General features: G+C 39.8%; 1 protein-coding gene across 2 annotated transcripts in view; it reads left to right on the top strand.

The window, feature by feature from the left end:
* The first annotated feature begins 2,528 nt into the window (after positions 1-2,528).
* LOC121287346 overlaps positions 2,529-18,972 on the top strand; it is an 88,669-nt gene continuing 72,225 nt past the window's right edge. For both annotated transcript variants that reach the window (XM_041205134.1, XM_041205133.1), the window contains exon 1: positions 2,529-2,786. The gene's annotated coding sequence lies outside the window, so the exon portion shown is untranslated. The remainder of the gene's footprint in view (positions 2,787-18,972) is intronic.

Below are 18,972 nucleotides of genomic sequence, written 5' to 3'. Positions count from 1 at the left end.
CACTGGAATGTGACTTTAGTTTTTTTAAAAACTCAATTAGGGGTTTGCAGCCAGTAAATTAAAACATCACTTTAAAGCATAGTTTCACAACAAGGTGTCACTACTGCATCTGTGGTAGTGGCTTGTGGTGTATGTTTTTTGAAAGTTATGTGTCACTGTAACTATATAGCACATATGAACTCCCTCGCATGTGGGCTTTCAGTTAGGCCTTTTCTGGTTTTTCATTCCCCACCTGCACACATGTCTGCTTTCAGCTTACTGATCATTTTACATTCCAACTTTGTGCTGCCATTCATTCTGGTTTGATTCTCTTCCATTCCAAGTTTTCCAGATCAGAGATTGACTGGCCATTACATTGTCGTTTGAGATTTTGTGATGTGCCTAAATTGCTTAATTTACCTACATAACAGTAGTCAGTGCTCTTCAAAATGATTCATTGGGTGCTGCTGGAATGTTTTTCTCCCAGTCCAGTTCACTTTTATATCACAGAAAAGCGTTTTGAGGCATTTTGGAGAGACACGTAATACATTATATAACTGTAAGTTTTTCTTCTTTGCTAAGCATGAATAGAGAGTGATACTAAGAGAACTTACATTTATCTAGCATCTTACCTGACAATTGTCATGACAGGCTTTGAGAAGGCGTTTCCATTTCCTTGTTTGTACATTGTCACTGAGAGGCTCTTTAAAGGCACAGCGCCTGCTTCCAGATGTTTCTCTCCATCACCATCTTGATTCTACAACTGCCTTTATGGAAACTTCTGCTTTCAATCACTTTGTCAAAGCTTAGTCCTCAGGTTGTTGAATTCTTCTGCTACCACTTGGTCTGTCTCTGCCTTGTGAATATCCCAGGACACTTTAATAAAGATGCTATACAAATGCAAGTTGTTATTTTTGATTTATGGAGCCCAATTCCTCCACACATCCGTGCACAGTTACCCTTTATTCTATGCTGTCTTGCAGCCACTCAATGATCTAACATGGTAAGCATTTAAACTAGGCTGTGTGAAATTTCTTCCCAATGCCCAGGGACAAAAGGCAAATCCTCAAGTATTAAGAGCACTTCATTAGCCTCAATTACCACTGACCAACTTAAAGGGTATGTGTGCATCTCCAGTGCCATATTAGCCATTACATTACATGGTCCTGTATTTATTTGCCTTCAAATTGTTCTAGAGTTATACATTATGATATTTTCATATTTTTCAGAACCACAGAATGATTACGTTGCAGGAGGCCATTCAGCCCATTATGTCTGTACTGGCTGTCTGTATGAGCAATTCACTTAGTGCCATTCTCCCACCTTCTCCCTGTAACCCTGCACATTCTCCCTTTTTTTAAACAACAGACTGATTCCCTTTTGAATGCTTCAGTTGAACCTGCCTCCACCACAATCTCGGGAAGTGCTTTCCAGAAAAAGTTTTTCCTCATGTTGCTTTTGTTTTTATGGGTTGGAACAGTTTTTCCCTATCTACTCTTTCCAGATTCCTCATGATTCCCCTATCAAATCAGTCTCCTTTTGTCCAAGGAAAGTTGTCCTAACTTCTCCAATCTATCTTCATAACTGAAGTTCAATCTCTGGAACCATTCTCATGAATCTTTCCTGCACTCTCTCCAATGCCTTCACATCCTTCCTAAAGTGCGGCACCAAGAACTGGACACAATACTCCAGCTGAGGTTGAACTAGTGTCTTATACAAGTTCAACATAACCTTCTTGATCTTGTCTGCTATTCCCCCATTAATAAAGCCTAGCATAATATATGTTTTATTAGCTACTCTCTCAACCTATCCTGCTACCTTCAATTACTTAAGCACATAAACATCCAGGTCCCTTTGCTCCTGCATTCCCGTTAGAATTGTACCCTTTATTTTATATTGTCTCTCCATGCTCTTCCTACCAAAATTAATCCTTTCACATTTCTTTGCATTGATATTCATCTGCTGACTGGCCTCCCATTCCAGTCTATGTCCTTTTGACTTCTACACTAAGTCCTCTTCACAGTTCACAATGCTACCAAGCTTTGCATTGATCTGCAAACTTTGAAATTGACCCCTGCGCACCAAGGCCTAGGTAATTAATATATATCAGGAATAGCAAGAGTCCCAACACTGATCCCTGGGGAACTCCACCACAAACCTTCCTCTAACCCAAAAAACATCCATTAACCATTACTCTCTGCTTTTTGCCACTCAGCCAATTTTGTGTCTATGCTGCTACTGTCCCTTTTATTGCGTGAGCTATAACTTTGCTCACAAGTCTGTTGTGTGGCACTGTATCAAATGCCTTTTGCAAGTAAGTGTGCAATGCAACATGATAAAGATTGATCAAACTTAAAGCATCCCTTCATCAGCTAAGAAGGCGGGATAACAAACCCCACTACCAGTTCTCCGTTTGGTCGCTGCTGCTTTGAATAGTTGGGTCACCTCCAGTAGAAATCACCGTAGAGGACGCTGCAGTCCTGTCTCAGTCACTGTGTCGCTTCATCACACGGCTCAAGCTCGTGGTCAGAGTTTGAGTCGTTTTTATTGAAAGCAGAGAGTATGTCAGCTGTAAGCTGAACATCCATACGGCGTGAAATAATTATTATTCGCCTAGAACGCTTAAAGAGCATTGTTTTTCTTTTCCTTACTTGAGAAGCCCCAGAATGCGATGCAATAAATGTGTTGGAACCAATGCCGGACAATGCTGCTGTTGTATTAGGAGTATTCGCTTCAGGGAGACCGACAGGCACAAGATACAGAAACCAAGAAGCAATAGATTACTTTCGCAGGATTTCTTTTTCTGAGTGAGTATTCTATTTAACAGTCGTTTATGCATTGCATTGCGCAGTTTTCTAGCAATCACACGAACCGTTTAAAATTGAGCCTGAACAGAGAGATGAAGTTTTTTTAACCTGTTAACTCTTTTCTTCATGTAATACGACGAGCTGATGCCATGGTATCAGTGAACTGTTGGGGAAATGTCATCAGGTAGCTAATCCGGACAATTATTGTCAACTCATTTCTCGCATATGTGTGTGTTAGAGCAAGATGTGCTGTCCCAGCGCGTTTTTGAAAAAAATGAACACATAAAAAGCACTGACAGTGATGATACATATAAAAGCAACGTATTTTATTAAAATTGCAGTACTGCATTGACCATTTTAGATTAGAAATCGGGGAGAATTTGTTTTTATGCAAATATGTAATTTAATCTCGTCAATGAACGTTGTAAAGTAAATCCCTATGCACATGGACGATTAGCACACGATTTAAGGTATCAGCCAGCAAGCAGAAGCTGCTCAAGGTTGATTTTTGCCCAGTATTTTGATTGAAATCAGAAAGACGTCGCTCGTACTTGAAACTGTCAAAATTGTTTTGGCTTTGAGATCTTAATAAAACTGTTGTAATCACACCATCTCACTGATCAATGCTCAATAATTCTCAGCGTTTTTCATCTGCAGCTGTTGCCTGCTGGTATATTGTTCCCCTTCCATCTACTTGTTCCTTCAGTGTATTGTTCATTCTGTCCATTTATAACCAAACCTTTTTAAAACAAAGGATCAGGTGTTCACTGTTGAAAAACACTTTCCGCTTCTGTATAATTGAATCCGTTTTCAAATCAAGCCATTCAGTTATTTGAGGTCTGGAAATGTCAGTTTCTCAACTGAATGTTAGTTTCCATTTAATCATAGAGAAAATATTATATCTTAAACGACATATAATTTACAGACCAGAAACAGGCCCTTCGGCCCAACTGGTCTATGCTGAAAGGAACCTCCTACCCTACTTCATCCAATCCTATTTACATATCACAATCCTTTCTTCCTTCATGTACTTATTTAGCTTCCCCTGAATGCATCTACTCCATGTGATGGCAAGTTCCAAATTCTAACAGTTCTCTGTAACTCTTTTGAGTACAAACACATTTCTATCTGTTCCTATTCAGATGAAATTACATTATTTCATAATTTGGCATGGTGAGATTTGAACTCTTGATCTTGGGGTTACAAGCCCAGTACCATAACCACTTGGCTATTTAGGCCAAGCCAACAGTTCTCTGTAAAGAACCTCCTCCCGAATTCCTTATTAGATTTACTAGTGTCTGTCTTATATATGTGTCCTCTAGTTTTGGAATCTCCCACCAATGGAATCATCTTCCCTACATCTACTTTTTCAAGCCACTTTATAATTTTAAAGATGTTTATTAGGTCAGCCTTCTCTATTCTATAGACTAGGCCCAGCCTATTCTGAGGGTTCAAACAGGCAATGATTCATGGCTGTAGCAAAATGTACTTCCTGATTTAGGTGACTGGAAGATAGGAAAGCAGGTCAGTTTCTGGGGAGTGGGGATTGTCCTTTGTGTTTTCACCTTGAAGGTAGTCAAGTTTTTTTTTACATCAGTTGCAGGATGATGTAAATTATACACAAGAGGCTTGTTAAGCTCACTTTGCCAGTCTTTGGTTACTACAGAGCATGAGGGAGAAGAGCAGAGTTCAGTCCATGAGTGTTTGGAATTAAACCCTACTGGGAAAAAAATTAAATATCTGTATAATGGTTATCCCTGCAGGGAAAAAAAAGTGTGACAACTGTGGGAATCTGAATGTGGACTGCAATTGACATATATCTGAAAAATGCTGAGAAGGTTAAGGAAATAAGTATATTTCAGCTCAATTGCAAGAACAAGAACACAGAAATATTCTCTGAAATATCAAATAGACAAGACAGAATATGAGAAGCTGGAAAACTGAACTGTTTGAATTTGGAAACTTTACAGCTTTGAACTAATAGTATGGCTTTCTGGCGTATAGCTGCTTTTGTCTGAAATTCCACCTCAGCTATTTCAGCAGACGCATTAGCCAATTCATTAAAAATAAATCAAGTGAATGGTTTAAGCATTCATAAGCTAGTTTGCATTTATTAATTGTATCCTAATTTATTGGTTGTGAAGTGCTTTGCGATGTCCTCACAACATTATGTACTGTTATATTAAGGCAGATTCTTCAAAATCACATCCTATAGTTTAATTCTAGTTCCATCATAACTCTGTTGTATGTATTACCAATTTATAATTTTTAACTTGGACTTTAATTCAAGTTTAGGCCTGTCATACTTCTGAGAAAAAATATACTTATTTAAGATTTGCACACTCTTAGTAAAGGATGTTAGCCTCATTTTTTTTCTTCTCACACTCTCCCTCCTTAGTCCACGCTCTTGTATAGCCCACTTGCAGGTCACTTCCAGCATGGCTCTTAACTAATCATCAAGAAGCAGACAAGAGTGAAGATGCTGTTAATGATGGTGCTACTGAGTTGCTAATCTCTACTGTGTTAGTACAGTGATGTGCAAAGCTGAAGGCAGGGTGGATTTTAGGACCTAAACAAGGAATTGGTGCTCCAATATATCACACCACTATGACACTAAATAAAATATTTTTCTTTATAGAATTTTAGGAAATATTAAATCACCAAATCCTTTAAAAATCCAGGCTTCCCCACTGTAGGCTAGAAATTACTGTAGGTGACATAACCAAGTGAAAAATTCACAGCTTTGTATAAAATTCCTCTCTTTACTGAATGGCATTCTAAATGAGTTGGTGTCCTCATTATAATACCAGAATGAAGAGTCAGATACAAATCGTTTACACATTTTTGCAAAATCAGCCATAATGATTCTTAGGTGGGGTTTATTTTAATTACTGTTCTTTAAAAAACAGTATTGAAGCTTTTTGTTAATACATTGAAAAAACATTTATGCTAAATTAGAAATTAATACAACCATACAGTCTAAGCAAGATTTTCTCCTGTAACCAAATATATCTTTAGGTCACAATTTGAAATAATTTTACATTAATCTAGCATAATGGAAAAACAGGTACATTATTGTTAGCTTCATAGTGAGAAAAGCAGGGTTACTCAGCACCAAAGTGTGGATATTATCAATTACTAACTTAATGCTAAGATACATTATTAACAATTTTTAAGGAATATTGTTTCAAAAAGAACAAGAAATTCAATTAAGAATCCTATATTGAAATTCATTAGGCTACTGTATCAGCATGTCCTTTTTTGGAGATTATCTGTTAGTAAAAAAAATATTAATATAAAACTTACAGCACAGAAGAAAGTCACCAGGTCATTCTGCCTGAGCCCTTCAGCTGGAGCTTATCCAATCAAATTCAATTCTTAACCTTTCTCATATTCTGTTATACTCTTTATTTTCAAATACTTATCCAATCCCCTTTTAATCTAATATACAATCGCTGCTTCAAAGCCACTTGTAGTAAAGATAGGCAGTAATTCTATCTTTTTCTCTTAATTTTTGTCATTCATAGAACTTTATTGAGCTTCATTGGGACAGAACACCCAGATTACAAGATGGTATCTTCTACCCAGAAAAGTAGTATGTGCAGCAATGTCTTTATGTCACATCCTGTTCCCTGCATTTTCATGGAATAAGGACTTCATTCTACTGTTGATTGGTGACAGCCACTCATTGATTGAAGTTTTGGATTATTAATGAGGAAATATCATTTGGGTCTGAGTTCTGGCAAGGTTTAATGCTTGTGGGGCACGGGTTAGGAGTCTCATTTTAAACAAAAAGGTAATCTGTAGTCATGCTGCAATTTGAGTTGGCCTTATGAAGCCCCTAAGGGAGATTAGCAAATGTTCTTGCTAGAAAGCTAATTGCCATTCCATTTGAACCTCTGTAGAGTTTACAGTAATATCTTTGTTAGGTTTCAGAAAGCCTAAGTTAAAGGAGTTGGAGAGTTGAACTGTCTTGTGAGAAACTGGATATTATCTTGTTATCTTTCTAATTCTTTAAAATTAAATACTGTAGCAGGGTATTTAGTATCTTGTTTCACAAAAGTGTGACCTTTCAGTACCTATGCATATCTCCTTCAGAAGACATGAACAAATATTAGGGACAAAAAGCTAACTATTAAAATATTGGCTGAGTTTGAATGTCCTGATGAATTAATGTTTAGTGTACATGAAGGCAATTGCCATGCATTCCATCAGAGTAGCTGATGCTTTGTCATTTTTGATATCAATTACTTTACAAAAGCAAAGTGTAATCAAACAGGTGGGGAAGAACTGAAGTGGTGAAAGAGTGCAGTCAGCACTAAACAAGGCATAGACTTTCAGTTGGATACAAAATGAGGCAGATTATAGGCCAATGATTATTGTGATAATGAAAGAATGCAACAACGTGAGTTTATTTCAATTAGAGTGATTCTTTTTGCATTAGATAAAGAAGTTAAAAATTGAATTATCTAAATACTATCTTAAAAGCTATGCTAATTGTTAATTACTGCCAAATAAACTTTCTGGCACTGGAAATTAACTTCTACAATTGCTAGAACTATGTGGAATTTTATAGCCCAACGAGTCTCTGCAGTGTTTTCTGCTCCATATGAGCCTCCACACATTTTAAAGAAGCCATCTCCTTCAATTCCCTCTCAATAATACCCAAGTTTTCAGCTGTCAAACCATGTGTAGGCAACCAATAATCCTTGTGCAGCTGAACTCTGAGGAATATACAATTGATCAAGAAGAGTTGTTTAGGTTTCCATAGCTGCTATAAAACATATAAGTGCCAGTCTTCGCCATTGTCTCCTAGAAAGTGTGTTTTCAAAGAGAAATAAAAATCGCCTGTGTTTTTTTTCTTGACATAAAATACTGACTTTTCTTCGGCAATTCACCTAAGTTAAATATTCATTAAATTAATCGCACGTGGCTGGTAGTTTGCAGTGACAGATCATTCTGGAGTTTTAATCCATGAAAATGTAGCAAACATTCTCACTTTTACCTAATTATGTACTAGAATTCTGTATCTACGATAGGTATGGACATAGGCTTATAATTTGTCAAAAATAACAGTGATGTTCATGACACTTGCTGTTACTTAAATGCAAATATTACAGGGATTTCTGGTGAGGCGCAGATGTGAAGTTAAACATGAATACCTAAAAGTTGCTGTTAGAGTTCTGCTGCTCCACGTTGTTAGCTTCACAAAAACTGCTTCCTGGTGTCTGATTCACCATTGCAACTAATTAACTGGTGTGTAGTTGCTGCTTTTGCATGGTAGATAGGAGCTAAACTACTCACTGAAAGTTAAGTCTTGCCCATTTTAGTCCTTAACACCCTTTAACAAAATAATTGTTAATTAGCCCCAGTCAACCTCTCCAGCACTGAAAATTAGCTATTATAAAAGTAGTCTCATTTCCTCAGGTTCTAATTGTTGTTAGAGTTTTTAAAAATGTAGAAATTAAAATTGAAAAAATATTACTTTTCCTTTGTCGTTTTCTCTCTCTCTTCTAATCCAATCTTTCTCTTCAGTTTTCTTCCTTTTCCTGAGTTGACACTGAAATCACCGACTGTAGCTTACACTTTCTTCTCAGTACCTGTGCTGTTCATTTCACAGCCCTTAAATTGATTAAGATATAAGCCCGGATTTTAGCTCCTGAGACAGGTGCACACTGTTCAGAAAATTCCTGGCTTGGTGCACCCACCTCAGGAGAAACAGCCCCGATTGGCTGTATTTTTGTTCCATGGAGGCAGGTGTGTGCTGGAGCCAGGCCCACCACCACGGAAACACTTCACAGGGTCTGCTGAATACCGAAGCGGGCTGATTAAAAGGCCCACCTCAGTGCTCTGGGACTTCGTCCTAGTTGTAATAAAAGGAGTTAGACCGTCTCGCCCTTACCCCTCACATCCACTCACCAGCCCCCCCCCCGTCTACTCCCCATGTCCCACCCATGCCAACGGATGCCCCCACCTTGGCCCATTATAGCCCCTATGCCAAATCATGTCAACCCATGACCCCCCACTCATCCCAATGGCCCTTTATAGTCCCTATGTCAACTTAGTGTCAACCCATGACCCCTCACACACTACCTTTTGCCCTTACACCCTCCATGCCAATTCACTCAGTATCCATCATGGGCAGACCTCAGGAATTATGCTGAGATGAAATAAAATAAAGCTCCAAGAGCTATTGCAAACTACACTATATTAAAAAAAATTGTCCTTGATAAAAGCTCATTCAATACATTTAAACCCCTTCAACTACTTAATCCCTTATAACAACAAACATTTGTATTCCGAACCCCTCATCAGAGACAGGGACTTTATAATCCCTTATAGCTATTAAGGAAACTGTGAATTTACAGCACCCGTCCTGCACGTCCCCGCGCCCCACCCCTCTGGCCACCCTCCACTGTGATAATGACAGTTTGTGGAAGTGGTCAAGCTATATTGAGAGCCCTTAGGCCTATATCAAACAACCAGCTATTGAAATTGCAAGCGCAGATTTTATTTTCAACTCGAGATGTAGCAGGTTGTTTTTTTTTCTAATTAATTTTCTAAATAACTTGACAGCTTTACAGTTCCAAAGACCTTATCAATCTTTTATGTACAATCATGTCTACTCTTAAAAATCTCTCCCCATACACACACACACACATACCCTCCCCCACCTCTTGGCAAAAATAGGATCTGGCAAAGAAGGGTGTGGGACTTCTGTATTCAGGGTCCCAGCGTCATTTTGGATAAGGCACGGAGGCTCCATAGTTCAGCAAAAATAGGGGCCATAGAGTTTCTTGCCCTGTTCACCTGGCTCCCACACGACTTGTTTGACTTGCTGCAGTGTTATCATCTTCAACTTTCAGAAATTTACCATGAAATGAATTAAAACAACTAAACCTGCAAGGTGAAATCTAACTAATAGGAGGCACCATTATATTCATTCCTACAGCAAATTATACTCATTATTAATATAACTAGATTCACCCTAAAATCATAAAATATCATAAGTGCAGATGACCTTCAGGCCCATTTAGCTATGCCAAGTAGCAAAGATTTATATTTCTGAATCATTGGATCAACTGTTTCTTGATTTTTCCACTAATTTGTCTAAAAATGCAATTCTGGAGTAAATCACTCTTTATGTGAAGAAATCCCAGACAGGAATCTTAAAGTTGGCCTTTTACTTTGTCAAAATTTAAACCTGTACTTCTTTTCCTACTGTCAAAGTTTAACTTCAAGCAGAGCACCATCTAGTGTATTCGCTTGGTTCCATTCCTATCTATCTAATCATTGCCAGAGAGTCACCTGCAATGGTTTCCCTTCACACTCCCAGAACATTACCTCTAATGTCCACCAAACATCCATCCTTGATCCCCTCCTATTTTTCACCAGCCCTTGGCAATATTATCCAAAAGCACAGCATCAGTTTCAGCATAAATGCTCATGTCCCCAACTCTACCTACCACCACCTCTCACAATTGCTTCTAAATTGTTACACTGCTTGTCCAACATCCAGTACTGGATGAACAGAAATTTCTTCCAATTAAATATTGGGAAGGCCAAGGCCATTGAAAATCTCAGTTCTCCAGCTACTGACTCCACCCCAGTTCCCAACTGCCTGAAACTGAACCAGACAGTTCACAAACTTAGTATTACAGTTGACCCCGAGGATGCACTTATGCACTCCATCACTAAGACCACCTATTTCTACCTATGTTACATTATCCGATTCTGTCCCTGCCTCAGCTCAATGCCGCTAAAACTTGCAGGCCTTAATTCACCCCTAGGCTTAACTGTTCCGCATGCTCCTGGCTGGTCTCCCACATTCTACCTTCTATAAACTTGAGGTCATCCAAAATTCTTCTGCATGTCCTAACTTGCACCAAGTCCAGTTTACTTATCATCCCTGTGCTCACTGACTTACACACACCCCTGGATAAGCAGCACCTCAATTTCAAAATTCTCATCTGTGTTTTCAGATCCATTCATGGCCTTGCCTCACCCTATCTCTATAATCTCCTCCAGACCCTCAGCTACCCAAGATATCTGTTTACCTCTAATTCCAGCCTCTTGAGCATCCCTGCTTTTAATTGCTCCACCTTTGAAGCTCTGAAATTCCTTCCCTAAACCTCTCCACTTCGCTTTCTTTCTTTAAGACGCTCCTTAAAACCTACATCTTTGATCAAGCTTTTGGTTATTTGCCCCAATATCTCCTTATGTGGCCCTGTGTCAAATTTTGCTTTGTAACACATCTGTGAGGTACCTTGTGATATTTCATTACGTTAAAAGCACTACATAAATACAAGTTGTTGTTGTATGTAATGTAATAACCTCTACAAGGTCTCCTCCCAGTTGCCTCTTTCAAGGCTGATGAGCCCACTCTAGTCAGGTACTCCCCAGCAATATCTGTGTCTGGAGGACATGTATATTGTAGGTTTATTGATATTTTTAAGGTAGGAATACTAAGTCATGTCTTGTTTTTTGTTTCAATGATGCACCCAAGCTGTCAACATTGTAGCTGAGCTAACTTTATCGATAACACATTTTCCTATCATAAACACATATCTGCAGTAACTGAGTTTCAAGACAGGCTCGAACACGTGCTATCTGACCTTCAACCCCCAGGTCAGGTGACCCCATTCCCAGTACAGAGTACTGTATAGCATCTACTACTGGAGTCTACTACCACAATCAACTATTATCTTGACAAGTGACATAGGGGGCAGAATTTCACCCACTGTTGGGCGGGCTCGGCAGGCAGTTGGGAAGCCAACCTCCCGCAATCGAGACCGAAAGGCAATTTCATGCTGGTGGGCCAATTAAGGCTGCCTGCGCGGGTGGGGGGAAAGGGAAGGGGGAGTGTGAGCCGACAAGCATGACCTTGGCACCTGCCCACAAGTGCAACACAGAGCTGCCTCAGGGAGATGAAGAGATATGAAAAAAAATTAAAATGTAATGAAATGTGTCCCCTCATGTGACTGTCACAGGAGCAGGGACATGTTATTAATGAAAAATTAAAGTTTTTATTTGTTTTTAGTTTGCTTTTGGAAACCTCATTCTGCCCCTGGGTGAGGTTTCCAAAAAAGTGCAACGGCCACTTGGCCTTTTCGCCTGCCCGCCAACCATAAGGTTGGATGGACAGCGAAAAATTTCTTTCAATTAACTTTTTAATGGCCTTAATAGGCCTTTTAATTGTTGGCAGGTGCACTGCCGACTTGGGCGCGCACCCGCCGACCGAAGTATTGCACGAGTGTGCGATGACGTCGGGACGCTCGCCCAACATCATTTCGCATCATTTTACGCTCGGCCAGGTCAGGAGCCCGCCCGCCCGCCCGCCCACCAAGCTAAAAATTTACCCAGAGAATTTGCATCCAGCCAAGATCAATGGTTTGAAATAATCTTGTCCACCAGCTATCGACATTCTAAATTTAGGTAATCTCTTAATTCAGTCCCTAACTCAAGGTGCAAGATTGGGTATTTGCTTAAAAATCTGCATGCGCAAGTAAAATTCTAGCAGCCTTAAAAACAGTAGGAATTAAGAAAAAGTTTTAGGAGCCATTCTGGCATGGGATTACACTGTGTGACAGTGGAGAGACAATCTCCTCATTTACTTTGAATATCTTCATTTTCTTCAGCAACCTCCTGGGCTGCTTCAACTAAATAAAACTGGTGCCACTTTGATTGCACCATGAAATTCCCAAATGAACACTGACAACACCCAGCTCTATCCCTGAAGCACATTTCTTGATCCCTTCACTGTCTCTGTGTTGTCAGGCTGCTTGTCTGACATACAGTATCGGATGAGCTGCATGCAGTTCACTGTGGTTAAATATTGGCAAGACTAGAACCATAATTTTTTCTCCCTGCCAGACTCAGTACCCTTATAACTGATTCCATCCCCTTCCCAGGCACTGTTTCAGATTGAACCAGACTGTTTTAAATCTTGGTGTCTTATTTGACCTCAAACTGGGCTCCTGACCCTATATCCTCTCCATCACAAATATCCACCTATCTCCACACTCTAACATCACCTGCCTCCAACTCACCTCCATCACCTCGGCCCCTGTGCCACCCTCATACGTGCCTTTGTCACCCTCAGACTTGACTATTCCAATGATCTCTTGGTCCATACTCCACCCTCCTTAAAATTACCATTTTCATGTTTAAATCTCTTCATGCCTTGCCCCTCTCTGTATTCCCTGTCAGCCCCATAACCTCTCACTTCCACTGGCTTTGGCCCCTTGTGTATTCCCCCCTTCATTACATTGTTGATGACCATGCCTTCAACTGTCCCACGCCACACTCTGGAATGCTCTTCCATACCCTGCTGTCTCTTGAGTTCCCTCTCCTTTAAGACTCACCTAATAATCCAAAAAAGCCTCTTTGACCAAGCCTTCTAGTATATTCCTCTTTGGTTTAACATCCATTTTCTGTAATTATGTCTCCAGATTTTTGCTAAAGGCAATCTATAAATGCAGTTTGCCATTGATGTTGTAAAACCTTTTTTAATACACACAAGACCAGCAAATATATTCTGATATTGTGTGCTGCTCAATCTAAAATGCTTATTAGCAAATATTACTATAGCAATGGTGTGAGAGGGAAGAAGTACTGCAAGGTTACAATGCAAGCCCAAATGAGAGAGAGGCTCTTGAATCTTAATCTTGGTCAGGTGGCCTGGTGGAATTGGGGAACAGACTTGGGAATGGAGGTAATTTTCTGCAACATTTCTACAAGCCTCTCACCATATTGTCATTGTTGTTATCTGGAATAATGCCTGGAGTTTTAAGAGTGCCCCACTATATGCTAAAAGTAAACAAATGGCATGCAGAAGAAATTATAATCAATCAATCAAGATTGCAATGAGTGCTTTAGAAAATTTGTAAACAAAAACTATGGCCAGCATCAAGGGATGTATTTTTAATATTGTCAGAAGGAATATTTATAGTCCAATTCATAAATATGACTGTGTAATTATATAAGTTGTAAATTAATAAAAAAAATGTGCAAAGATTTAACTGACTATGAAGCTGCATGTGAATCCAATAAGTTCTGATGCTTTGCGCACATATTAATTTCATTTGCACTCAACCTTGGGAATCAAAAGCTGGAAACAAAATGCAAATAAGAACAGAAAACAATATTTTTTGTAATTTTTTCACATTGGCCATTGAGCAGAGTATTAAAAAGAGCAGGGATATATTTTTCCAAATAATTTTGAATCTAGATTATTATGAAAGTGTTTTGTACACTGGGATTGAAGTGTTACCTCCACTAAACTGAAAACATATTGATATGAGCCAGGATTTTTAGCTTGTCAGGCATGCGCCCACCTGCTCAGTGCAAATTTCTGCCCCATGGCTTACTTATATGTAAGTCATGCTATTAAAATGAACCATCCTTTCACATGTAACCACATACAAAGTCAACATTAAGAAGGAATGTCACAGCAAATTAACACTTGTATTAGAACCTCATTCACCTAGTATGAAGTGTTTAATTAAAGTTTAAATTTGTGGGGTCAAATACATTAGAAATAGTGTTAGTGCTTGCAATTTTTTCATATATTTAACTTGCCAGAGTTTTATTTACTGTGGGGTCTGAATGAAACAGTTTTCAGTAACAGTAGAAGGGGGAATAAGTTATGTGGATATGTTTGTTTAATATTGTTCATTTTATTTGTAATTTCTTTTCCCGCAAATAATAGTAAACCATGAATGACATTAAGTACAATATGAATTCACAATAAGTCTTATGAGTGTGCAAGTGGGAAAGTGACGAACTAGAAGTGATTACCAGGCAGTAAATTACTGGCAGATTTGGATTACAATTGAGAGTTTGAATGCTTTAGAACAATAATCAAAAGCACAAACATTGCAGACAGTTTCAAAATCACTCCTTAGCATAATGTTGTCCAGCAGAAATCACTGACTAGTGACACCATTATAGCCACACTCATTAATTTTAGTTGAAAACACCTCAGACATTCACACAATACAGACACGTGCATTTCACATGTATATTTACTTATCAAACATCTATCAATGCTCAGCAATCAAGAAACTAAACCACCCAACAATCAAGCACTCAAGTACTCTGTTTTTTGCCCTATGATTTTACCAAAAAAATTCACAAGAAGTTTAAAGTTGAGATGCATATATCATGCAAATACAGGAATTGAGATCACATGCCCAACAACTGAGTCTATTATTAATTTTTTATTTACAAATCAGCAATGCAGTTAGCCACATTTGGATTCCCAATTAGCGACACATGGCTTGTGGCTAACGTGGCGGATAACATTGCTTTAGCATCTGTTATTTATAATGCTAGCAGACCTTTTGTAGTGTTGCTTATGCAGAATCTGAGATTTGGAGCACAGCAGTGGAGGTAAAAATTCTAAAACAGAATTAGCACATTTTGGGTAGAGGGATGGAATTTGGGGAAAAGCCCCTTTCCTGGGCTCACTGAGAAATTCCAACTCAGGGCAGGGGGGGTGTTTCTTCTGCCCACCCTGCTCCATCATTATGTAGCTTTTGAAGGTAAGACTGGTTGAATACTAAACTTTGGAATTCTCAACAGTTCTGCTCAGCACACAGCCAGCATGAAGCAAGCAGGCTTGCTCTAAAGCTGCGGCCTGTGAAACTTAAGGTGCCATTTCCAAGCAGCAACCGATCTTAGAGAAAATGATTACCATTAGGGTAATGGTAAAACATTGGAGTAACTGTCTACTGAAATTCTTACCCATAGATATATGGGTCAGGCAGCTGATGAAATGGAAAGGGATTTCAGTGCCCCTACAGGATGGGCATACCAGTAGCATCAGAAGTGGCAGGGGCACCCTTCCCTGTAAATCAATGACCTGCTCCTAGGATCTGAGGTAAGGTCAGAAGGGCAGGCAGAAGTTCCACCCTGACACCTTATGGTAACTGAGTGAGGGCTCCCAGAATTTCTGGGCCATTGTGTTTAGTTACTAACTTGACCTATACCTCTAATACTATTGAACAACTATTCCCTATGGGAAATGGGGGAAAAAAAGTTAATCCAACTAACTGTTGCTTCTTATAAACCGTTGCAGTCAATCCTCACAGTCAGTTAGAGGGCAGTGGTAACTCTTTGTAAAGAAAGAACTTGAATGTATGAAGTGCCCCATCATCTCATAGGATGTCCCAAACCACTTCACCTACAATTCATTAATGTAAAATGCAGTTATTGTTGAGAAGATGAACCCACAAGTGGACCGCAATATCCTACATAAAGCAATGTGATACATGATGAGTTAATCTATTTTAGCTTGTGTTCACTGAGGAAAGAATTTTGGCCAGGACTCCAGGAGGTCTCGCTGCTCTTTTCTGAACGATACCCTAGATCTTTAGCTCCAACTGGACATGCAGACGGAACTTCAGTTTACTGCCTAATGCAAAGGATGACACCTCCAACCACATAACATTCCCTGATGTGTCAGTCTAGACTATTAGCTCAACTCCTTATAGATTTCAGGGTTCATATGATGTCAGGGGAATCTATCACAGCCTTTTTTTTATTTTAAGGTTTTTTTTGCCATCTGTAATATACTGTGGCACATTTAAGCATAATGGATGGGGTGTGCACTGCATGAACGCCCTGTTTATGCATATACTAATGGATCTCCTATCAGATTATTAATGGAAACTTGGAGAAATTGTGTCTTTTAAGGAAGTGGACACAATGTGGTGTTGGAGTTGGCAATTGTAGTGAGAAGATATCGAGAGTGATTTTGCTCCTGCTTTTGATAGAAACAGGACAGAAGTGAGACTAAAATAACAGTGCAGTACCTCCCACCCTCTTCCCACCCAGCACAATTTTAGAGTCAGTCAGAGAATAGTCATCCAGCAATCCCACCCAAAACAGACAGGGACATCATCACTATGCAAATCAGGGCCTAATTAAAGGGACTGCTGAAGGCAACTCTGAAAATGCTCCAGGTAAGCACTTTTAATGATTTTTATGGGACAGAAAGACGATATGTACATACATACATTGTCACATGTTTATGCTACAGGGTCAATTATCCTGTTTGTCCACATAGAGCTTGTGCTGTCAGCACTATAGCCAGTCATTGCTCTGGTACATAAAAACATTCTCAGCAGAAAAAGTCCTGATAGGATTACTGAAAATGTGTTGTTTAATCTGCGGAAAAGACTGTTTAATCCCTCTTAATGAACTTGGAAGCAGTACAGTGTTTGTGACGCTGTTCTGAAGAAGAAATTGTTAGAAATAACATGCCTTTTTCCAATCACCAATTACAAAAGGAGTGGTGCTTATGAATGTTCAGATAAAAATTGTACTGTGCCGAGGTGAAGATTCTTGTCTCCCATGCACCAAACAATGTTCTCATTTTTATCTGCAACACTAGCAGCTCAGTGTGCAGTGCCTCACAGCAGATGCATGACTCTGTGGTTATCTGTCACCCCTCAAGTTGAGTCACATATAACACACCTGGGGCAAATTCTGTAATGGAGATGATACAGATCAGAAGCTAAATGTCTTTGCAGCACACAACATTTTGGATTTCCAGCATCCGCAGTTTTTTGTTTTTATTAATGTGCTATATTGACCTAACAGAAGCATTTGCTGCAAATATAATGTAATATGTGACTTTGTTGCAGGAACTTGGTGATGTGTTATGTAGAATGTTAAGTAATTAACAGGCTGGAAGAAAAGGTTTCCTCAAGAAACAAAGAAAACAGCTCCATTTATATAGCATCTTTTGCAACAGCGGGAGCCAATTTTACCTCCCTCTGCCTTGCACAAGTGGAGCAGGAGTGGCTCACAATGACTTTGGTCATTTAACACCCTCCTGTTTATGCTGCTGATCCAGCCACCACCATCTCGGGTAGTATCCCGCGATGCGAGACCCAGATAGCCGCTGTTTCTGGTGGGAGGCTACTTGTAGTATGAAAACTAGATCCTTTGTGTATGTAAGACTATGATTGTAGTTTTGAAATACAAATGGGTGGAGAATAAATTGGGCGGACTGTAATTAAAATCAGTCCTCATTTGTTCAGCCAGTTCAGCTGAATCCTAATGCCTTATGTGTTAAATCACCTCCACATTCCTAAAAACCATACGCTGTGGATTTACCCTCTGTAGAACTAAACACAATGACAAAGCCTTAATATAAATTACTTTAAATTCTTTCTAGACTAAAGTAGTCAAAAATCTTAGTGTGACCAAAAGTGTCCCTCCATGGCATACACAGAGAGTATATAAAGTACGTACCCTACACAATCAGTCATGTTCTAATTGAAGGGTGGAGCAGGCTTGATGGACTGAATAGCCCAGTCCTGTTCCTATCTTCCTATGCTCCTACTGACAGAAAATCTTATCCAGTGACCTGCTCAAAGGATGTTTGCCCTCATGGCCTACATGTACAGGACGTGTCCTCAGGGCCTCCTCTGACAGGATGTCTGCTCCGGGGCCTCTGCTGACAGGATGTTTGCTCGGGAGCCTCACCTGACAGGATGTTTGATGGCCTACGCTGACAGGACGTCCGCCCCGGGCCTACACTGACAGGATGTCTGCTCCGGGGCCTACACTGACAGGACACCCCCGGGTCAGGTGCGTGGAATCGAGAGGTTTCCCAGCTCTGCGAACCTAACCTTTCAAAATGGCCATCCGTTGGTTAACTCTTTGGTTGGGGGGGATGGGGAGGAGCAGAGGCCTGAAATAGGAGTCAGGGTGGGTGACTCCACGATGAGTGTGGAGGTTGCTGGGTGCAGAGGGGGGCTGGGTGGCAGGCCTGCCTCTGTGTACTGGCACTGTATTTAAATAAATAAAAGTTTAAAACAAAAAAATCTCTCCACCCCTCACCCCCCCCACTCATTTCTTATGCCCCTTCCATGCCAACCTATGCCAACCCATACACATACCCAATCTCATGGTCTCTCATAACCCCTGTGCCAATTTAATGGCAATTAATTTCAAAATTCATTTCATGTCCCCCACACACCACCATTTGCCCTTACCCCCTCCATGCCAACTCACCAAGCATCCTTGTACACTTTCTGGACTGCTTTGACACTTCCTGAACAACTTTGACATTTTCTGGACAGCTGGACAGTTGCAATAAGTTTGTGTGTGAAAAGTGCATAATCATGTTTAATTCAACAATCCCAAAGGGTGTCTCATCTCTCCCAAAAGT

Source organism: Carcharodon carcharias, chromosome 14 (assembly GCF_017639515.1).
Source record: "Carcharodon carcharias isolate sCarCar2 chromosome 14, sCarCar2.pri, whole genome shotgun sequence".
Lineage (NCBI taxonomy): Eukaryota > Metazoa > Chordata > Chondrichthyes > Lamniformes > Lamnidae > Carcharodon > Carcharodon carcharias.
Note: the sequence above shows the minus strand (reverse complement) of the source record. Positions and strands in the feature narration are given on the sequence as shown.